The following is a 22,500-nucleotide window of genomic DNA, read 5'->3' as shown; positions in this document are numbered from 1 at the left end:
GGTTTCACACGCTTGCATAAGCGCAGCTGGACCATGTAAATGCCAGTTAATTCACCTTGACCTTGTTCACTCAACCACTGTCTGGCTCAGAGAGCGAGGGAAGGGGTGAGAGAGTGTGACTCTGTTTTTGTCTCTGTTTTGCAAGGGTTTAAGTTCTGTCACTGCAACGTATATACATCATATGGATTCTAGAGAGGTCGTTTTTTGAGATCCGTGTAGATCCACAATAAAAGTCTCTGGGGTGTTTGGGGGTGGGCTGGTTTGGAGATGCCAGCCTAATACAGAAGCATGTCTGTTCTACGAAATACAAAACTTTATTTTCACTGTTGCACTTTGTGTGCTGAACTGACATGCACGATTGTTGCTGACACTGATGTTCAGATGAAGGGAATTAAACAATCTATAATGCTCACCACCACCGTGGCGCTCAACTAAAACCGCTAATGGCACAAATTTTTACGCATTTTTACTCAATTCTTACCAATATGTTATTGGGCTAATTTCTCGAGGTGGAAATTATATTTTAGATGGTGTCAGTATAATGACATTTTTATTCACTTGGGAGTAGAATGTCCTTTTTAAAAAGTCATCAGAACTGAGCTTCTCAGTCCTTCTTCATAAAAAATTATCTCAAAGGACACAGGACCCCCTTAAGCAAGGGGATTGGAATTGGTCAAACTTGCAGGAAAATAAACGTACAAAATAATCCTCTTTCTCTAGAAGCACTATGGTCATTACTTTTTTACATGAAAGGGGAGGTTAACTGTGTGTGTGTGTGTGTGTGTGTGTGTGTGTGTGTGTGTGTGTGTGTGTGTGTGTGTGTGTGTGTGTGTGTGTGTGTGTGTGTGTGTGTGTGTGTGTGTGTGTGTGTGTGTGTGTGTGTGTGTGTGTGTGTGTGTGTGTGTGTGTTCGTCTAACAAGTGCCAGTAAAATCTTGTAAATGTAAAGACTGAACGTACGCTAGAAAAGTGATGTGGGTGTATGTATTACTGTGTGTGTGTTCCTATTTGTAGGTATCTGTGTTCCTGTTACCATTTTTGTGTGTGAGTGAGATTGACAAACACAAACTCTCTATCTCTTGACTGTGTGTTTTGTCTCTTCAGCCCCCTGACCGAGACAGTGGGGAGCTCTCTGGAGAACAGGGACCGCTGGGGATCCATGTCGTCCCCTACTGCTCCTCGCTGAGTGGACGGTGAGGAATGCACACACACTCACTTTCACTCGCTCACTGTAACTCACTCACTTTCACGCACTCTCTTACACATTCTCTACCCATGCATTGAAGGCTGTGTGTGTGTGTGTGTGTGTTCAGACTGTGTTTATCATCTGTTCTCAGGACCCTGGGCCTCTGCACATTAAAAGTATTGAGGTGAACAGTCGCTCCAAGAGAGAGGGCCTTTTCCGGGAGGATGAGTGCATCGTTCAGATTAGCGGCACCGAGCTAATGGACAAGACATTTGCCCAGTACGTACCTCGGCTCTACGCTATCGCAGGATGAGTCTCAAATGTCTCTGTATTCCCTTTATAGTGCACTCCTTTTGACCCATAAGTCCCTGGCCAAAAGTAGTGCACTATGTATGGAATAGGTTGCCATTTGAGACGCGTCCTGTGTCATTTTGGATGCAAGCCTGCCCTACACTATCACAAATCTACCAGTATGAGGCCGGTCTGTCACTCAGTTTCCCTTTTATTTTCCCTTTTATTAGGAGCCCTTCTTAATCCCTGCTCTTACAAATCCTCCCTATTCCTGGATTTATCTCACACCCCATCTCCACAGCAACAAAAGCGTGTGAGAGAGAAAACGAAAGCGAGAAACACTCATTCTCTCGCTTCACTGTTGTCGGGAATAGGTTCATTTATGACCATCACAGCATTTGGTTAGACTTCAAAAGGAGTGGGGCTAGTGAGTGAGAAAGATAAGAGATAGACAAACAGTAAAAAGAGAAAGAATTGGTGGGCATCATGGAGGATTGTCTAATCCCCTACCTGAATGAAATGCCCAGTAAAAGAGATGGACCTTGTTAGATCTGATAGTATAGCCCAGAAGAGGCTTGACAATAGGTCTGACACTGGTTCTGGATAAGCAGTTGCTGCTAGTGACTACTACTATAGATTACTTGTCTAAAGACTACTTGTCTCTAGTGAATTGACTCTTGAGGTCTGTGACCTCTAGTCAATGCGGGTGTTGAATGAGAACTTAGTAAGCTTGAGTTTGTACTGGTGTTGATACCAATGGAAGCTCTGTGCTTGGTGTACATAGTGGAAAACCGTACAATCAAGTCTGATATAGCAGTATTCTCAACCTTCAGTCATGTCCTCCAGAGGCGGACATTGATGATGTCACTTCCTCACACCCACAGGTCCCAGGAACTGTTCCGTCAGGCCATGTGTTCCCCTCTGGTGCGCCTAGAGATCCTGCCGCTGGCTAACAAGCAGCAATACGAGAAACGCCTCATCGGGCAGCTCTTCACCGACAGTCACGACTCTGTCCCCAAAGCCAAGAGCCCCCTCATGATCCACCAAAAAATGGACGCTAAACCAGAAGTGAAACCAGAAACCGTGAAACCAGAGCACATCAGTCCCAAACCGGAGCCGAGACGTCCAGAGCTCCGTGTCCTCCGCTCCAAGACCCCCGATCTGCCAGCCTCTCTCACCCCGCTATTGGAGCACCAGACTGGGCACGTCCCAGAGGAGATGCCCCTCAGTGTGTCCCCAGCCCCGGTGGTCAGATATCGGGATGGGGCCTCCCCCACGGCGATGGGGGTCAGCGAGAGCCCCCTGTCCCGGGGAAAGAGTCCCACTGGCCTCCCTAACCTGGCCATCCTGACCAACCAGAAGGGAGGCCGGAAGCTGAAGATAGACCGGAGGAAAGGTATGGGAGCACTATGGAAAAGGGGGTATAGCTGTGTTTGAATACCCATACTAACATACTGTATACGACATACTTAATGGGTATATACTTCATACTTAATGAGTATATACTACATACTATTAGTTCATTTTAGTATACTAGAAACAAACTACAGTATATCCTTTCATATGAGCGTACTAGAGCTTCGCCTGTCTACCGGAAGTTGATGCTGCTGCTATGCAACCTCTTGCTAGCTTGTTAGCTTAACAAATGACTAACTAAACATTTTACGATTTCGGGTGTGTTTGTAAATTCAATCTGGAGTGCCAGAGTGTGCTCTGGGCATTCGTAAATCCAGAGCGTTGTCAGAGTTCGAAGCGCACACTGGACGCTCTGGCCGAGGAAAAGGGTTGATCCGAGCATTCAATGGCAGTCAGGCACCCAAGCTAACTGGCTAACGTTGGCTAGCTACTTCCAGACACGAATGAGAGAACACCTCACTGAGCATTTTACTTGCCCTAGCAGAGCTGGTTAGGCTGTTCATGTTTTCCAGTGCGTTGGTGACTGTAATTGTGCTGCTGGCAACAATTTAATGACTTTTTTATTTTGCTGATGTTTACTGACATCGGCCGTATTCAACGGGTGTTGAGTGTTCGTAAATTCATCAGTTATTCTGCACGAGAGTGCTCTGAAATCGGAGTAGATAGCCAATGAATCACATGACTATACCACTTAGCTAAGAATTATGTAATTAATCAAGTCAGTAAACGTTGGGCAGATGCTTAGATAGCAGATAGTTAATATACTGCCTGGCAATTTCGATGTACACTACCGGTCAAAAGTTTTAGAAAACCTACAGTACTCATTCATGGGTTTTTCTTTATTTTGACTATTTTCTACATTGTAGAATAATACTTAAGACATCAAAACGATGAAATAACACATTATGAAATCATGTAGTAACCAAAAAAGTGTTAAACAAATCTGAATATATTTTATATTTGTGATTCTTCAAATTGCCACCAGTTGCCTTGATGACAGCTTTGCAAACTCTTGGCATTCTCTTCACCTGGAATGCTTTTCCAACAGTCTTGAATGAGTTCCCACATAGCCTGAGCACTTGTTGGCTGCTTTTCCATCTCAATTGGGTTGAGGTCGGGGGATTGTGGAGGCCAGGTCATCTGATGCAGCACTCCATCACTCTCCTTCTTGATCAAATAGCCCTTACACAGCCTGGAGGTGTGTTGGGTCATTGTCCTGTTGATAAACAAATTATAGTACCACTAAGGCCAAACCAGATGGGATGGCGTATCGCTGCAGAATGCTGTGGTAGCCATGCTGGTTAAGTGTGCCTTGAATTCTAAGTAAATCAGACAGTGTCACCAGCAAAGCACCATCACACCACCACCTCCTCCATGCTTTACGGTGGGAAATACACATGCGGAGATCATCTGTTTACCCACACCGCATCTCATAAAGACAGCGGTTGGAACCAAAAAAGGACAACTTTCCACTGGTCTTCTGTCCATTGCTCGTATAATGTGTTGCTGTGTTGGGGTCAATTTAGTTTTCAATCCAGTCGATTCAGTGAAATGAATCATCCTAGAAAACGGATAAATTGGGAACTGAGTTCTTAGGCTGTGTTTACACAGGCAGCCCAATTCTGTTATTATTCATATCAGATATTTTGCCTGTGTAAACCTAGCCTTAGAATGTGGTTGTGCTCTTCCATGGTTAAAGCGTCAATCAGCTGTAGAAACAATCATTTACCCCCCCGTTTCGGTATAAAGCTGAGGTATGGGGCTGGAGAAATGCAACCACTCTCAAATCAATAGTTTAGATAGTTATAACCATGTTTTGAGGCTATATTGTGTTTTTTTTTTTTTTTTTTTACATTTACTTTGTTTACAAACATTTGAGTAAATGTACATTTTATTTATTTAACCTTTATTCAACTGGACAAGTCAATTAGGAACAAATTCTTATTTACAATGACAGCCAAACCAGGACGAAACTGAGCCAAATGTGATACAGTCTGGATTTGAAGCAGGGTGTCTGTAGTGACGCCTCTAGCACTAAGATGCAGTGCCTTAGACCTCTGAACCAGGGTGTCTGTAGTGACGCCTCTAGCACTAAGATGCAGTGCCTTAGACCGCTGAACCAGGGTGTCTGTAGTGACGCCTCTAGCACTAAGATGCAGTGCCTTAGACCTCTGAACCAGGGTGTCTGTAGTGACGCCTCTAGCACTAAGATGCAGTGCCTTAGACCGCTGTGCCACTCGGGAGCAAACACGCTTATATTTTGTGATCTGATGGGGTACAACAGTTGAACTAAGCTCATGAGGCATTCATAAATTATATTCGTCAAGAATCAATGGGTACATACCAGTAATTTATAAGTCAAAAAATGGATGTAGCAACTCATGATTTCCCCTTTAAAGACTCCTCTCCCACTGTGAGTGACTGCTAGGAGGTTTAGAAGCGTTAATGGAAGGTAGGCAGAAGCTTAGCTGCCAAATGAGATTTTATCACTCACTATCTTTTAGTATGCCTCTTTTGGCTTTTCTCCACTGCTCACCAAGGTGGCAGTTTTCACTCATTGCTTGGAGACACGTACACACACAGGCGTGCATGCACAAACACACAAATAGATACACATGTGAGCTTGGACACACACACACACACACACACACACACACACACACACACACACACACACACACACACACACACACACACACACACACACACACACAAGCACTCTTGAAATCAAACTGTGAGTCCACACGGAGAGGAGCCATGCGAGGGAATGATATCTCTGGATACCTCTCTCCCTCCCCTCGCCTTTTTTCTCTCCCTTCACCTTCCTCCATCAGGCAGTGTGAGGCCTGCTCACACGTGAAATTGAAGGCAGTCCTCCTCTTAATCCACATAAGAAAACCGTTTTCCCGCTGGCTTTTGGCTGAGGTCTGCATCCCGAATAGCACCCTACTCCATTTATAGTACCACTACTTTTGACCAGGACCCGTGTGCACTATAAAGGGAATATGGTGCTCGCAGAGAGGGCCCCACAGCAGACCAGTGGAAGTTGATCACCAGTTTACTCAGGAGGAACCCACTAAGCCCCACACAGGATGCAGGGCAAGTGGGGAGATGTCACCCTCCATTTATTAGCACACCAAGTGACCTTATTGCGACGTGATGGGATGATGGGGGGTCGTGATGATGGGGACAGGTCTGTCCGTAATGCTCTGCTTTTTTGACACCACACTCCAGTCCTGCAGGCTCTAGTTTTATCTTATCATGATTGTTGTCCAGTCATATGATCAAGTGCTGCAAAGAAAGACCTAAGCTGTGTTCGAATACCCATACTAATGTACTGTAAACTACATAATGAGTATATACTACATACTATATATTATTAGTTCATTTTAGCATACTGTTCAGTTAAACGTACTAGCTCTTCGCCTGTCTACCGGAAGTTGATGCTGTTGCTAGTTAGTTAGCATAACAAATGACTAGTTAGACTTTTTGTTACCCCTTTTTCTCGCCAATTTCGTGGTATCCAATTTTGTCTCGTCGCTACAACTCCTGTACGGACTCGAGAGAGGCGAAGGTCGAGAGACATGCGTTCTCTGAAACATAACCCAACCAAGCCGCACTGCTTCTTGACACCATGCCCACTTAACCCGGAAGCACACCGTACACCTGGCGCCCGTGTTGTTATGCGGAGTCAGTAGTGCGCGGTGGGACAAGGACATCCCTGTCAGCCAAACCCTCCCCTGACCCGGACGACGCTGGACCAATTGTGCGCTGCCCCATGGGTCTCCCATGGCACAGCTAGGACTGCAGTGCCGTAGACCACTGCGCCACTCGGGAGGCCCTCTAGTTTGACATTTTACATTCGTGTGAGTTCTTAAATCCAATATGGAGTGCCAGAGTGCACTCATAAATTCAGAGCGTTTCACTCTCGGAGCGCACACTGGACGCTAGGGCCGAGGAGTAGGGTTAATTTGAGAGTTCTGACCTTAAAACGTCAAGCACCCAAGCTGACGTTGGCTAGCTACTTCTAGACACAAATGAGACCACTCTGACCACTCTACTCGCCCTAGCAGAGCTGTTTAGGCAGTTTTCATGTTATCCACAGCGTTGGTGACTGTTACTCGTTGTTGTGTGTATGTACTGACATGTATGTGTAACTGATTGATGCGCACGCACACACTACGTGTTAATGTCTGTAAACTGTCAAGTATTTTGTGTGTCATCTCTTTTTCGTTATGTCGGACCACAGCCATTGGCGTCAGGGGGGGATTCTAATCAATCAAATCAAGGAAAAGAAAGATGGTATAGCTAAGACTGTTATCATGATAGCTGATAATATCCCTCTGTCCCCCACTCACCTTCTATCTCTCTTGTTTTTTTCATCTCTTTTCCTATCTCTTCATCATTCTCTTTCTTTCCCTCTCTCTGTCCCTCTATCGTTCCTCTCCAGGTACCGAGGGGCTGGGTTTCACCGCGGTGACTCGACAGTCCATGGCCCGGGGCCCATCCTGATCAAGAGCATCCTTGCCCGGGGCGCCGCCATCAAAGATGGCTGCCTGCAGCCTGGCGACCGCATCCTGGAGGTGAAAGAGTCATTTGACCTCTGACCTTTGAATTCCTTAAAAGTGCATAATTCCTGCAATCCTTGAAGTAATGACTGATTCGACATGATTCGATAGGTGAGCTCAAGTGTTCCACCACACGGCATTCACCTGTCCAGTCATTTCTAATCATCAGTGATTGCTTCATGGAATGGAGGAAGGAAGCACTTTTTCACGTATTCAAACAGTGCCGTCTGTGGCTGATAAACGAGTTGTATTTTTTTCTGGAAGGTGGTCCTTAAACCTTTAAAAATCTAGGTGTAGGTATTTATATGCACTTTGTGTATATACTGTACATATTTGAACCCTTTCCTGTGATGTGTGTAGGTGAACGGTGCAGACCTGACGGATCGAACTCAGGAGGAGCTGGTGGCCATGCTGCGCAGCACCAAGCAGGGGGAGTGTGTCTCTGTGGTTGTGGCCAGACAAGAGGAGATCTTCCTACCCAGAGAGATAGTGAGAACAGACACCTTTATCTCTCTCCAGCCACCTTCAATTGCTCTTGACTCTGCATGATCTTTGATGCAGATACGTTACCAGGAATTTCCACCTTTCCCCTCTTTGTCTTATACATGTTGTGACCCCTTGAAACGTCTTTCTCTTTCTATTACTAGTGAAAGGCGTTCAACCTCTTTCATCTGCCCTTTTGCCCCCCTGCACGCATGCCATCGCCTCCAAACAAGCACTGACACACACACACATCCAGGCCCAGCACACGTATCCAGCACCCCATTCCTCTTCCTGCCCCTTATCTGGGTTTGTTGACTCAGAGGCTGACAGGAAGTCACACACATGTCCCTGCGGCCTCGCAGGAAGTGGTGCGTGCCGACACACACGGGTGTTAAGTGACCGTTTAGCTGTGGCCAGAGACCTTTCTGACTCCTCGCCGAGTGGCGTGTTTTGACCCCTTTATCTAAATAAGCTGCCTGTCAACTGCCCCGGTGGTACCCTATAGGAGCGTGTGTGTGCATGTGCGTGTCCTGTGTATTGCAGTGTGTGTGTGTGTGTGTGCATGTGTGTGTCCTGTGTATAGCTGTGTGTGTGTGTGTTGGTCCTCTCAGAAAACAGAGCTCTGTCCTTGTGTGCCACTCACTACTCCTGTGATTATTCGCATTATTCAATTTCCTCAACTTCAAAGCATTCAAGAGGGACAACTCCGACGCTTTGTAGTGAACGATGCATATTCACATGGAAACACGCACGCATGCACACATACACACAGTGCTCACATTAGCCCTCATTAAAATACCCAACATTTCCACAACATCCACACTAAGGTGCTTCTTGACTTCCTCTTATCTTGTTCTTTTTGAACTCTGTCTTTATCTGGGCTGTTGAAGTTAGATTCCCTTAAAGATGAACCCCTTATCTTCTCTGCAGGCCTCCTCCTCAAATATAGTTTCATGTCCCTCAAACTCATGTACATGTTCACCCTCACTCAAGTTCAGCAATGTTCACAGACAGAACTTATGCAGGCAGGCGCACACACACACACACACACACACACACACACACACACACACACACACACACACACACACACACACACACACACACACACAATCGACCACAACTCATTCCAATACCTTAAACTTACACATTTAGATGCAATTGTGGTCCGTTGTACAGCAAACGCATACGTACATAACACTTGTCTTCTCTCCTTATTCTGCCTCAGTCACAACCCTAATACTGCAGCTGCGCTCACAAACCCCCCAATACAAAGACCCATCTATTTAGCCTCTATTTAGCCCCCCCCCCCAACAACAACAGAACCGCTGCTGCTGGGAAGTCAAACCTGCCCAACTCCTTGGAGCACCTTGATGCCCATCAGCCTTAATGCTTTATCCTCAAGAAGTCGCATTCTTGAGGCCGTATTTACTCTGTTTTGGAGAAAGAATCCCCCCTCGACGGGCACACTGGAAACAAGGACAATCAACACAATCTTCAGCTAAAGTCCCTTATGAAGACCTGACGTATTTTATGTGTGAGTAGAAATAGAAACACACACAACCCGACACTAATTTCCAAGCAGCTTGAGGATTTATTAGCCTGTCGTCGTTTTGCCTTGGAAGTTGAAGCACATTGGTATTTCCATCAATGAATAAAAAGCATTATTTTGCATAGTTTTTTATTTCTTTCTCCCGGACAATTTGGCCGGTAACACGTACGTTGTTATTCTGTCCTTGTTGGGACCTAAAATGTACTTCCATTCAAAATCCTATTTTCCCTCAACCTAACTCCTAAACCTAACCCCTTACCCTAACCCTTATTGTAACCCCATGTGTAAACCTAAACCTAACCCCTAAGCTAAAAAATAGTCTTCTGACTCCGCACAAAGTGCCTTTGAATGGGGTATGGCTGTAGGTGCCAGGCGCACTGGTTTGAGTGCGCCAAGAACTGCAATGCTGGTGGGTTTTTTCATGCTCCACATTTTCCTGTGTGCATCAAGAATGGTCCACTACCCAAAGGACATTCAGCCAACTTGACACAACTGTGAGAAGCATTGGAGTCAATCAATCAATCAAATTGATTTTTAAAGCTCTTTTAAATCAGCCGATGTCACCAAGTTCGATACAGAAACCCAGCCTAAAACCCCAAACAGCAAGCAATGCAGATGTTGAAGCCCGGTGGCTAGGAAAGCGCCCCTGTGGAATGCTTTCGACACCTTGAAGAGTCCATGCCCTGACGAATTGAGGCCCTTATGAGGGGAAAAGGGGGGGAAGGGTTCTTAATGTTTTATACGCTCAGAGTATACTGCCATCTAAATTACTGCCACCTGCTTATTAATATTGTTTGGAAATATTCATACAAGTCACAAACTGTGCTGTCCATCATATGAGCTGAGGCCCTTGTTTAGAAGTGAAATGATAGCTTTAAGTTCAATTTGCACATGTGCAGAACGTGACTCTGGTTACTTAGACAATAAGAATAGGTGACCGGGTCCCGGGCCTGTTCTTAGTAGTTTGTATTGAGGTGTGATCCTCGCCTTTCAAGAATAACTTGCTGATAAAACCTGATCTGGACTTGATTGTCAGTGTTTAGTTTGTCCTTCGGATTGAATTTGTGAATCAAGGTGGTTTGTAGATCTCAATCAGTCTCGACTCAGTCTTGACTAGAGCTGTCGGCATGCCCATCACGCATAGAGCTGTCGGCATGCACATCACGCATAGAGCTGCTTCCTCTCCCTTCTCCACTCCTCTGCACTTCTTTTCTCATTCTTGGGTTGGCACCAGGATGGTTGTGTCCTGGAACCATGGTAGCTAACCACTCAAGGTCACAAACACACACACACACACAAATGATCCCAACCATCAGCAATTTGGCTTCCCCTCCTCCTCCTACTGAGGCACAGGTACAGGGAACATAAGAACTCAACATTACTTCCAATAATTGGCAGACTTAATTTCTCTCCGATCGAGCAGTAGCGAGAAAGATCTCATCTTAATTGAATGTCGCTCTCGTCGCTAATCTGCCACTTTTCAGAAGCCCGGCTGACAGGAGTGTGTATTAATCGGTCTCCTTACACTCCCACCTCTTCTTCTTCCCCATGGGTAGAAAGGTTCCTTTTGTCTTCCTCGTTCCTCTGATCAAGGGTGGTCTCCCCTCTTAAAGCCTGTTAACAAGCACTTGAGGAGAGACAATGAGGCGTGTTGTGCGCCAGTGGAGCCACAGGGCTCAGGAATGGAAGGGTTTTGCTCTGTGTGTGTGTGTGGGGGGGGGTTATTTGTGTGTGTGTGTGTGTGTGGACCACCAGGGGTGTGTGTCTTGCACCGGGAGATTTAGTTGGCTGTTTAAATGTGGTTTAGTCCCTTAAGAACGGTGGACATATCGTGTGTGTGTGTGTGTGTGTGTGTGTGTGTGTGTGTGTGTGTGTGTGTGTGTGTGTGTGTGTGTGTGTGTGTGTGTGTGTGTGTGTGTGTGTGTGTGTGTGTGTGTGTGTGTGTGTGTGTTAGCCTGCCACACAGTGACCCAAAAAGACAGCTCTTTGCATCAACAGACCAAACCAAAGACATTCATAAAAAAGTTTAAATAACTTTCATTACCAAGTGCTGCTGGAATATCTCTCCCCTCACACTGACAATGGAATATCATGCAGCTGTTACGTCTCTTCAGATTCCACCTCTCCTCTTCTCCTCCTCTCCCTTATGGATGTGTGTCAGGGATAGAGATGCCCAACGAGACCCGTCTGTCTGTCACGTCAGCTGTCAAAGTGTCTCGTCTGAGCTAGATTGCTGGATCCTTACGTCAGTCTTCTCACTGACTCCATTGAATAAAGAATAAATGGAGCCCCGTTCCGAATGAAAGCTTCCCATCTTTACTACTCAGTGTACAACGGAGTTTCCACAATAGCTCGAGGTGATGGTGATGGAGCTCCATGAGAGTGAGTCCCCAGACTAGACTGCCCATTTTCCTAAGAGGCTCTACCCAGGTAAAGAGGCTGTCAGGTCTTCCCCTGCTGAGGATCAAGGGGTGGAGAACAGTGGGGGTGTTCTGTTGGCTAAACAAGGGCCTCCTCAGGACTCAGGTGAATGTCACCCAACACCAGTGGGATTATAGTGAGAAACCTGTAAAGCTACACTGAGCCGTTCTTTCCTGCCTCTGTCGCTAGACCGCTGGCCATATTATATGGCAACCTGGGAGGTTCAAAATAAATCTGCTTCCAATAACAGATAAGGTATGAAGCTCAATGAACTTTTGGATTTTATATTGGGCAGCTGTGAAAAAACAAAATCACAGACACTTCACATACACACTCGGTGTCTCTTAGTTTGGACTAATGTGGCGTAACACACACCATTATTGTTAACAAATGTAAACATATACAGTACACACAGCATTTTTCCCCATCTGCGTTGTTCGCTCTCCTCCTCACAGGAAAATAGGCCGGCTATGTGAAAGAGCCTCAAAGCACCTCTTTACAGGCCCGTTTCCCTGGTGACAAAACCCTAGCACCACTTTCTCTCTCACCACTCTGTCATAATGACAGACATTTTTCTTTTCTTTTGTTGCCATTTCTTTGTCTTCTCTCTCCCCCCCTTTCTCTCTCTTTCTTTCATTTGGTAGCCAATTCTCGCTCCCCGAACCACCGGGTCATTTTGTTCACGTTAAGAGTGGGATGAAGGAGGAGAGAGAAAAGAGGGGGAGAGAGACTGAGAGGGGGGGGAGAGAGTGAATGGGAGAGTGGGTATCTACAGGGATGGGTTATTACTTTTAAATGATCCCCCTGTCGCCCTCCCTCCATCGCTCTCTAGAAGGATGTTTAAAAAGGTTATTGTGCTTCTTTTTGAAATGGCACGCTCTCTGTCTGCCTTTCATGTTCAAATGGAATTACCTCTCTGCCTGCCGTCTCCTCCCTCGCTCTCTCTTTCTCACCACCTGCTCCTTCTCACTTCCCATCATCCTCTTCCTCTTTTTTATTTATTCTTCCTCCCCCCTTACCCGTTTTCCACCACCTTAGATCCATAATGCAAATATCCCTCTTCTTTTGTGTTGGACCATTTTCACCTTTTTCTTTCACCTTCTCTGTTACCTTTTTCTTTCGTCCTCTTTTCCCGCTCCCTCGCCCTGTCATCCTCATTCGATGAGTTCTCAAATTGACGAGATGTTTCATTTTCTGTGTGTCTATTTCACTCTCAGCATTGTATGTTTTTATTTTCATTAACTGCCCTATGCTTGTTTCAGTATAAAAACAATCTCTCTCTCTGTCCTCTTCTTCATTCTTCTCTTTCCCTCTTTCAGAAAAGGAAGGCGGCAAGCCCCCTGGTGCTGGAGGATGGGCGGAAGCAGCTGAAGTTCGAGGTGCTCTTGAACGACACTGGCTCGGCCGGCCTGGGCATCAGCCTCAAGGGCAACAAGTCCCGGGAGAAGGGCGAGGACCTGGGCATCTTCATCAAGTCCATCATTCGCGGAGGGGCCGCCTTCAAGGTACAGAAGCAGGAATGAACTGTGCTGTTGTCTCAATGTTTCCTTTCTCTGTCTGTCTCCCTTTCTGTTGTCTCTCTTTTCCTCTTTCCAATTCTCGCTCAGCCTGCTCTCTTTCTGTCTCTCTCTCCACCTTGGTTCCCTTTCTACTGTCTCTTTCCTTCTATCTTCCGGCTCTCTCTGTCCCATCTGTTTCTCTTTACTCTGTAAACCCCGATACTCAGCAGTCCTGTCCAGTCTGAAGCCCACATCTGTTTCAGTTCCCCTGACCTCTGACCCCTGGTGACCCCATTGACCTCGGCCCTCTGGCAGTGTGCTCAGACTTTTCTTAGACTTTTCTCTTTTTGGGTGGATCGGATTGAGGGCCCTTTCTAGAATCTTCCACTGAGGGCCACACTCCATCACTGTAGTGACACTTGGCGTTGATAGCTACTCTCTGAACTCCCCTGGTTCCAAACTCTTTCCACAGATCAGATACTCAGATACTCAGATAACCAGTATTTCGATGGAAGCCTCAGACTGGACATATAAACTCTTCTCTGAGGTATTTGGTATTCATTAGGATCCCCATTAGCCACTGCAAAAGCAGCAGCTACTCTTTCTGTCCACATGAAGCATGACATAATACATAGTACAGAACATTGTGAGTCAAGGACTGAACTACATCAATTTAAAACGTCTCACACAGTCTACATCACAGTACATAGACCCATCTAGGTCTAATGCATAATAATACATAATACAGCAAATTACAATACAAGATATATAAAATGGATGTGTCTCTTCACAGTCCCCTTTTGTGCAGTAATGTATTATTTTAGATGTTTTTTTAAACCCTGGTTTTATTGCTAGCTTGAGATACCTGGTGTGGCAGAGAGTTCCATGTCTTCATGGCTCGATTTAACACTGTGTTTTTTCCAAGCCTCTGTTCTGGACCTGGGGACTGTGAAGAGACCTCTGGTTGCGTGTCTTGTCTTCTACCAATGAGTGTCTGAACTGTGTGCCGACTGCTTGAAGAGACAGTTCGCGACCTTCAACACATCAGTACCTCACACAAAGACCAATATTGATGCTGTCACTCTCTCCTTAACTTTGAGCCAGGAGAGATTGACATGCATGTTACTGACACTGGCCCTCTGTGTACATCTAGGGGCGATACGCACTGCTTTGTTCTGGACCAACTGCAATTTACCTACACTACCAGTCAAAAGTAGTAGTGAGTAGTGAAGACATCAAAACTATGAAATAACACATATGGAATCATGTAGTAACCAAAAAAGTGTTAAACAAATCGAAATATATTATATGTTTGAGATTCTTCAAAGTAGCCACCATTCGCCTTGATGACAGCTTTGCACACTCTTGGAATTCTCTCAACCAGCTTCATGAGGAATGGTTATCCAACAATCTTGAAGGAGTTCCCACATATGCTCACCACTTGTTGGCTGCTTTTCCTTCACTCTGCAGTCCAACTCATCCAAAACCATCTCATTTGGGTTTATTTCGGGTGTTTGTGGAGGCCAGGTCATCTGAGGCCACTCCATCCATCACTCTCCTTGGTCAAATAGCCCTTACACAGCCTGGAGGTTTGTTGGGTCATTGTCCTGTTGAAAAACAAAGGATAGTCCCTCTAGGAGTAAACCAGATGGAATGGCGTATCCCTGCAGAATGCTGTCGTAGCCATGCTGGTTAAGTGTGCCTTGAATTCTAAATAAATCACTGACAATGTCACCAGCAAAGCACCCCACGCCATCACACCACTTCCTCCATGCTTCACGATGGGAACCGCACAAGCAGAGATCATCTGTTTACCTTCTCTGCGTCTCAGACACGGCAGTTGGAACCATAAATCAAACATTTGGACTCATCAGACCAAAGGACAGATTTCCAGTGGTCTAATGTCCATTGCTCGTGTTTCTTGGCCCAAGCAAGTCTCTTCTTATTATTGGTATTATTAGTAGTGGTTTCTTTGCAGCAATTTGACCATAAAGGCCTGATTCATGCAGTCTCCTCTGAACAGTTGATGTTGATGTGTCTGTTACTTGAAATCTGTCAAGCATTTATTTTGGCTGTAATCTGAGTTGCAGTTAACTCTAATGAATGTATCCTCTGCAAATCAAAGACAATTTTATTGGTCACATACACGTGTTTAGCAGATATTATTGCGGGTGTAGTGAAATGCTTGTGCTTCTACCTATGACAGTGCAGTAATATCTAACAAGTAATATCTAACAGTTAAACAACATACCCAAAATACACGTACATCTGTAACGCTTGTCGTCTGGGGAAGGAGAGGAGGACCAAGGTGCCGCGTGGTAAGTGTTCATATTATTTAATGAAATATGCAACACTAGACAAAACAACAAACACGACAAACAGTCCTGAAAGGTGAAACAAAAACACTAAACAGGACACAACCACCCACAAAACACAATGGAAAACAAGCTACCTAAATATGGTTCTCAATCAGGGACAACGATTGACAGCTGCCTCTGATTGAGAACCATACCACGCCAAACACAGAAATAGAAAATCATAGACAAACTAACATAGACAACCCACCCAACTCACGCCCTGACCATACCAAAACAAAAGACAAAACAAAGGAACTAAGGTCAGAATGTGACAACGTCTAAGTAAGGAATGGGTTAAGGATATATATACAGTGCCTTGCGAAAGTATTCGGCCCCCGTGAACTTTGCGACCTTTTGCCACATTTCAGGCTTCAAACATAAATATATAAAACTGTATTTTTTTGTGAAGATTCAACAACAAGTGGGACACAATCATGAAGTGGAACGACATTTATTGGATATTTCAAACTTTTTTAACAAATCAAAAACTGAAAAATTGGGCGTCTTCGGTACCAGTCCATCAGGCCACTATAAGGTCTACCTGTGTCGATTCTAGGCTTCCTGGACCAACCGGAAGTGCTTAAAATCACCCTAAAAGTGTATATCCATACCCTGCCTGCAATTTGATGGACATAGTGCATTGAACCCTGTGTAAATCAGTCAATTCTTAACGTAAAGACTTAAAACTCAGTATTCTGTAAAAGCATAGCCCAATGCGGATGTGTGTTGAGTTATAGCTTCCTGTGCCAACCGGAAGTGCCATAATTGGTGTCTCAGGGGCTGTTTGGAAGGGTTAAAAAAATCAAATCTGTCCAAAACTTCATATGTGTGATTAGGCAACCCCCATGAACTGTAAATCAGTCATTTTTCCCATAAAAATTCAAAGGAAAACTAAATCACACAGATACACAACTTGGATGGAGGGACGTATTGGGGTGTGTAGAGACTGACAGTGCCTCCAATAGTTAGCTTTGTTCGAGCTAAGAAAGAACCATCAGACCTAGAGTTCCGAAACTTTAGAAACCTATTCTAGACCTCAGGTCGATAGTGCGTGGTGAGTTAGGTGGCTCTAGAAGGTTCTCGGACCGAGAAACATTTGCAATGACTTCAATTAATTTTGACCATTACTAAAATGGCGACATTTAGAAATGTCCCAGAGACACAAGACTAGGTGCATTGTGACCGTCTCGGCCCAAAGAGACAGAACCCAACGATTTTTATAGCATGACAAATTGGTGATGGTGAATGCCCAGTTAACCATATTGCAAATGCACAGTGACTTTGCAAGAGTGAGAAAACATCACCAAATGGACATTCTGAAATCAACCCTAACGAGCGATGGAGAGGTACCAGAATCACTGCCCAGCCATCCCGAGTTCATCGGGCCAGTCAATTTAGCATTCCTGCACGATTTTTATAGCATGACAAATTCGGGATGGTGAATGCCAAGTTAACCATATTGCAAATGCACAGTGACTTTGCAAAAGTGAGAAAACATAAACAAATGGACATGATGAAATCAACACCACGAGTGATTGAAAGGAACAACAATCACTGCCCGGCCATCCCGAGTTCATCAGGCCAGTTAATTTTGCATTTCTGCAGGATTTTTGAGCATGTCAAATTTCTTATGACATTTGGCCCCCACAAAACATATGCCTTATGCACAAGTAAAAAAAAAAAAAAAAATTATGATAATAAAATATGACTAAAGTATGTTGATACAGTTCTTATACGTGTGTAATTGACACAAAATTCTAAAGAATTTCGAAAAACGGTCCAGAAAGCACTCTTTTAGGGGTGTGTGAAGTTTTTTATGAAATTTTGCAATTTTTGACTTTTGACTTCTTATGAAATCATGGTCCAAATGGAGAAAACATATGCCTAATGCACAAGTAAAAAAAAAAAATTATGATAATAAAATATGACTAAAGTATGTTGATACAGTTCTTATACGTGTGTAATTGACACAAAATTCTAAAGAATTTCGAAAAACGGTCCAGAAAGCACTTTTTTAGGGGTGTGTGAAGTTTTTTATGAAATTTTTGACTTCTGACTTCCTATGAAATCATATTGCAAATGGAGAAAACACATGCAATAATGCGCAAGTTAAAAAAAAAAAAAATTATGATAATAAAATTGGACAAAAGTATATTCATACAGTTCTTACACATGTGTAATTGACAAAAAAAGTGAAAGAATTTCGAAAAACGGTCCAGAAAGCACTTTTTTAAGGTTTTTTAAAGTTTTTTGACAAAATATCAATTTTTTTCAAAATTTGGCTTTTGGATGTTGACTTGGGGTCCATTTTCAATATGAAAAACCACGGTGGAGCGCACACGCCACCTGTTGGATTTTTGAAGTGTTACAACTGGCAATTGCCATATGGCATTTGAAATACATTTTGCATGAATCAACGCCGATTTGGGTGGTATTGGCCATCGTGTACATGGTTTGCCCTATGCCAATGTTTTCCCATTCATTTTTGTCCATTTCAGGGGGGTATTCCCTTACATAAGTCAGAGCGGCGTTGGACTAAGGTAGCGGCATAGTACAGAGTGCAGTATATGGGTTGCCCCCCCCCTTGGGTTGTGCCGTGGCGGAGATCTTTGTGGACTATACTCAGCCTTGTCTCAGGATGGTAAGTTAGTGGTTGAAGATATCCCTCTAGTGGTGTGGGGGCTGTGCTTTGGCAAAGTGGGTGGGGTTATATCCTTCCTGTTTGGCCCTGTCCGGGGGTGTCCTCGGATGAGGCCACAGTGTCTCCTGACCCCTCCTGTCTCAGCCTCCAGTATTTATGCTGCAGTAGTTTATGTGTCGGGGGGCTAGGGTCAGTTTGTTATATCAAGAGTACTTCTCCTGTCCTATTCGGTGTCCTGTGTGAATTTAAGTGTGCTCTCTCTAATTCTCTCTTTCTGTCTTTCTTTCTCTCTCTCGGAAGACCTGAGCCCTAGGACCATGCCTCAGGACAACCTGACATGATGACTCCTTGCTGTCCCCAGTCCACCTGGCCGTGCTGCTGCTCCAGTTTCAACTGTTCTGCCTTATTATTATGCGACCATGCTGGTCATTTATGAACATTTGAACATCTTGGCCATGTTCTGTTATAATCTCCACCCTGCACAGCCAGAAGAGGACTTTTTCCCCACCAAGCCTGGTTCCTCTCTAGGTTTCTTCCTAGGTTTTGTCCTTTCTAGGGAGTTTTTCCTAGCCACCGTGCTTCTACACCTGCATTGCTTGCTGTTTGGGATTTTAGGCTGGGTTTCTGTACAGCACTTTGAGATATCAGCTGATGTACGAAGGGCTACATAAATACATTTGATTTGATATACATATGAGATGCGTGATGCAATATTTACAAACAATTAAAGTGACTAAGATGCTGTAGAATAGTATAGATTACAGTTTATACATATGAGATGAGTAATGCAAGATACGGAGACATTATTAAAGTGGCTAGTGTTTCATTTCCTTTAAGTGGCCAGTGATTCCTAATCTATGTCTATAGGCAGCAGCCTCTGATGTGCTAGTGATGGCTGTTTAGCAGTCTGATGGCCTTGAGACTGAAGCTGTTTTTCAGTCTCTCGGTCCCAGCTTTGATGCACCTGTACTGACCTCGAATTCTGGATGATAGCGGGGTGAACAGGCAGTTGCTCGGGTGGCTGACGTCTTTTTGGCATTCCTATGGCATCGGGTGCTGTAGGTATCCAGGAGGGCGGGAAGTTTGCCCCCAGTAATGCGTTGGGCAGACCACACCACCCTCTGGAGAGCTTTGCGGTTGTTGGTGGTGCAGTTGCTGTACCAGGCGGTGATACAGCCCGACAGGATGCTCTCAATTGTGCATCTGTAAAAGTTTGTGAACTTGATGCTTTCCACCTTCTCCATTGCGGTCCCATCGACATGGATAGGGGGGTGCTCCCTCTGCAGTTTCCTGAAGTCCACGATCATCTCCTTAATTTTGTTGACGTTGAGTGAGAGGTTATTTTCCTGGCACCACACTCCCAGAGCCCTCACCTCCTCCCTATAGGCTGTCTCATCGTTGTTGGTAATCAAGCCTACCACTGTAGTCTGCATACTTGATGATTGAGTTGGGGGCATGCTTGCCACGCAGTCATGGGTGAACAAGAGGGGGCTGATCACTCTGGGTCTTCCTTTCATATGGCAGTCTTCATGAGAGACAGTTTCATCATAGTGCTTGATGGTTTTTGAGACTGCACTGTTTTTTGACATTTTCCAAATTGACTGACCTTCATGTCTTAAAATAATGACGGACTGTCGTTTCTCTTTGCTTATTTGAGCTGTTCTTGCCGTAATGTGGACCTGGTCTTTTACCAAATAGGGCCATCTTCTGTATACCACCCCTACCTTGTCACAACATAACTGAGTGTCTCAAACGCATTAAGAAGGAAATCATTTCCACAAATGAACTTTTAACAAGGCACACCTGTTAATTGAAATGCATTCCAGATTACTACCTCATGAAGCTGGTTGAGAGAATTCCAAGACTGTGCAAAGCTGTCATCAAGGCATTTGGATTTGTTTCACACTTTTCTGGTTACTACATGATTCCATATGTGTTATTTCATAGTTTTGATATCTTCACCATTATTCTACAATGTAGAAAATAGTACAAAATAAAAATAAAAACCCTGAAAAGAGATCTTCCATCTCCTCTTCTGGTTGCCTTCTCAGAATGTTTTAGTCCAACCCTTTTTCAAAAACAAGAAACAGGGAAGAAAGGAGATTGAGAGAGATTTAAAAAAAGGCCATCTTGGAGCGAGAGAAAGTTGATGAGATATTTTAGCATAAATTGAAAGTGCGTATGTTTGGGGGGCTGAGGTGTGTATGTGCGTGTGTCTCTCTCTTCTTGTGTGTTGCATGTGCGTGTTGCCCGTTGTCACAGGCTCCCTCCCTGCGCTGTGTGTGTGTGTGAATGCTAATTGAAAACTCTAAAGAGGCTAGCTAATGAGCGTGTGCAGGGAGGGCTGAGACATTCCGTCTGTCCCCAGTGTCTCTCTCTCTGGCTGTCTCTCTACAGGCAGCCAGGGGAGGAGAAGCCACAGCCTCACACTGAAACTGGGACCTAACCCAATTCTGACAGTGTTTGTGTGTTTTTGTTTGTTTGTGTGTATGGGGGATGGTTACTATCCTTGTGGGGACCAGAAGTCATGTGGAAGTCAGTTTCCTTGTGATGACCAGAAGTTGAGACATTTTGCTGGTCCCCACAAGGAAAAAGGGTTAGGGTTAGATACAGTTTTGAATTTATTTAACTTTAGGGTTAGAATTGAGGTTGGGTTTAGAGGTCGACCGATTAATCGAAATGGCCGATTTCAAGTTTTTTGATATTTTTGGGACACCGACTATGCCGATGTTTTTTATATATATATATTTTTTTACACCTTTATTTAATCTTTATTTAACTAGGCAAGTCAGTTAAGAACACATTCTTATTTTCAATGACGGCCTAGGAACGGTGGGTTAACTGCAGAACGACAGATTTTCACCTTGTCAGCTCGGGGGATACAGTCTTGCAAACTTACAGTTAACTAGTCCAACGCAATAACGACCTGCTTCTCTCTCGTTGCACTCCACAAGGAGCCTGTTACGCAAGTGCAGTAAGCCAAGGTAAGTTGCTAGTTAGCATTAAACTTATCTTATAAAAAACAATGAATTATAATCACTAGTTAACTACACATGGTTGATGATATTAATAGATATTATCTAGCGTGTCCTGCGTTGCATATAATCTGACTGAGCATACAAGTATCTGACTGAGCGGTGGTAGATAGAAGCAGGCGTGTAAACATTCATTCAAACAGCACTTTCGTGCGTTTTGCCAGCAGCTCTTCATTGTGCGTCAAACATTGCGCTGTTTATGACTTCAAGCCTATCAACTCCCGAGATGAGGCTGGTGTAACCGAAGTGAAATGGCTAGCTAGTTAGCGCGCGCTAATAGCGTTTCAAACGTCACTCGCTCTGAGCCTTGGAGGGTTTGTTTCCCTTGCTCTGCATGGGTAACGCTGCTTCGAGGGTGGCTGTTGTCGATGTGTTTCTGGTTTGAGCCCAGGTAGGGGCGAGGAGAGGGACGGAAGCTATACTGTTACACTGGTAATACTAAAGTGCCTATAAGAACATCCAATAGTCAAAGGTTAATGATTTATATAGTCCTATAATTCCTATAATAACTACAACCTAAAACTTCTTACCTGGGAATATTGCAGACTCATGTTAAAAGGAACCACCAGCTTTCATATGTTCTCATGTTCTGAGCAAGGAACTGAAACGTAAGCTTTCTTACATGGCACATATTGAACTTTTACTTTCTTATCCAACACTTTGTTGTTGCATTATTTCATCCAAATTGAACATGTTTCATTATTTATTTGAGGCTCAATAGATTTTATTGATATATTATATTAAGTTAAAATAAGTGTTAATTCAGTATTGTTGTAATTGTCATTATTACAAATAAATTTAAAAAATCTGCTTTTTTGTTCCTCCAATAATCGGTATCGGTATCGGCACTGAAAAATCATAATCAGTTGACCTCTAGTTAGGTTTGGTGTTAAGGTTAGGGTTATGGTTAGGGTTAGGAAAAATAGGATTTTAAATGGGAATCAATTGTTTGGTCCCCACAAGGATAGTGAAACAAACGTGTGTGTGTTTGTGTCTGACTTCCTGTTTGTGCATGTCTAAAGGTGTGTGTGTGTGCTTGCTCACACACGTAT

General features: G+C 44.3%; 1 pseudogene; it reads left to right on the top strand.

The window, feature by feature from the left end:
* LOC135543093 (partitioning defective 3 homolog B-like) overlaps positions 1-22,500 on the top strand; it is a 133,750-nt pseudogene that overhangs the window by 84,923 nt on the left and 26,327 nt on the right.

This window comes from Oncorhynchus masou, chromosome 7, assembly GCF_036934945.1.
Source record: "Oncorhynchus masou masou isolate Uvic2021 chromosome 7, UVic_Omas_1.1, whole genome shotgun sequence".
Taxonomy (NCBI): Eukaryota; Metazoa; Chordata; class Actinopteri; order Salmoniformes; family Salmonidae; genus Oncorhynchus; species Oncorhynchus masou.
The sequence above is the reverse complement of the archived record's forward strand: the minus strand, read 5'-3'. Positions and strand labels throughout refer to the sequence as shown.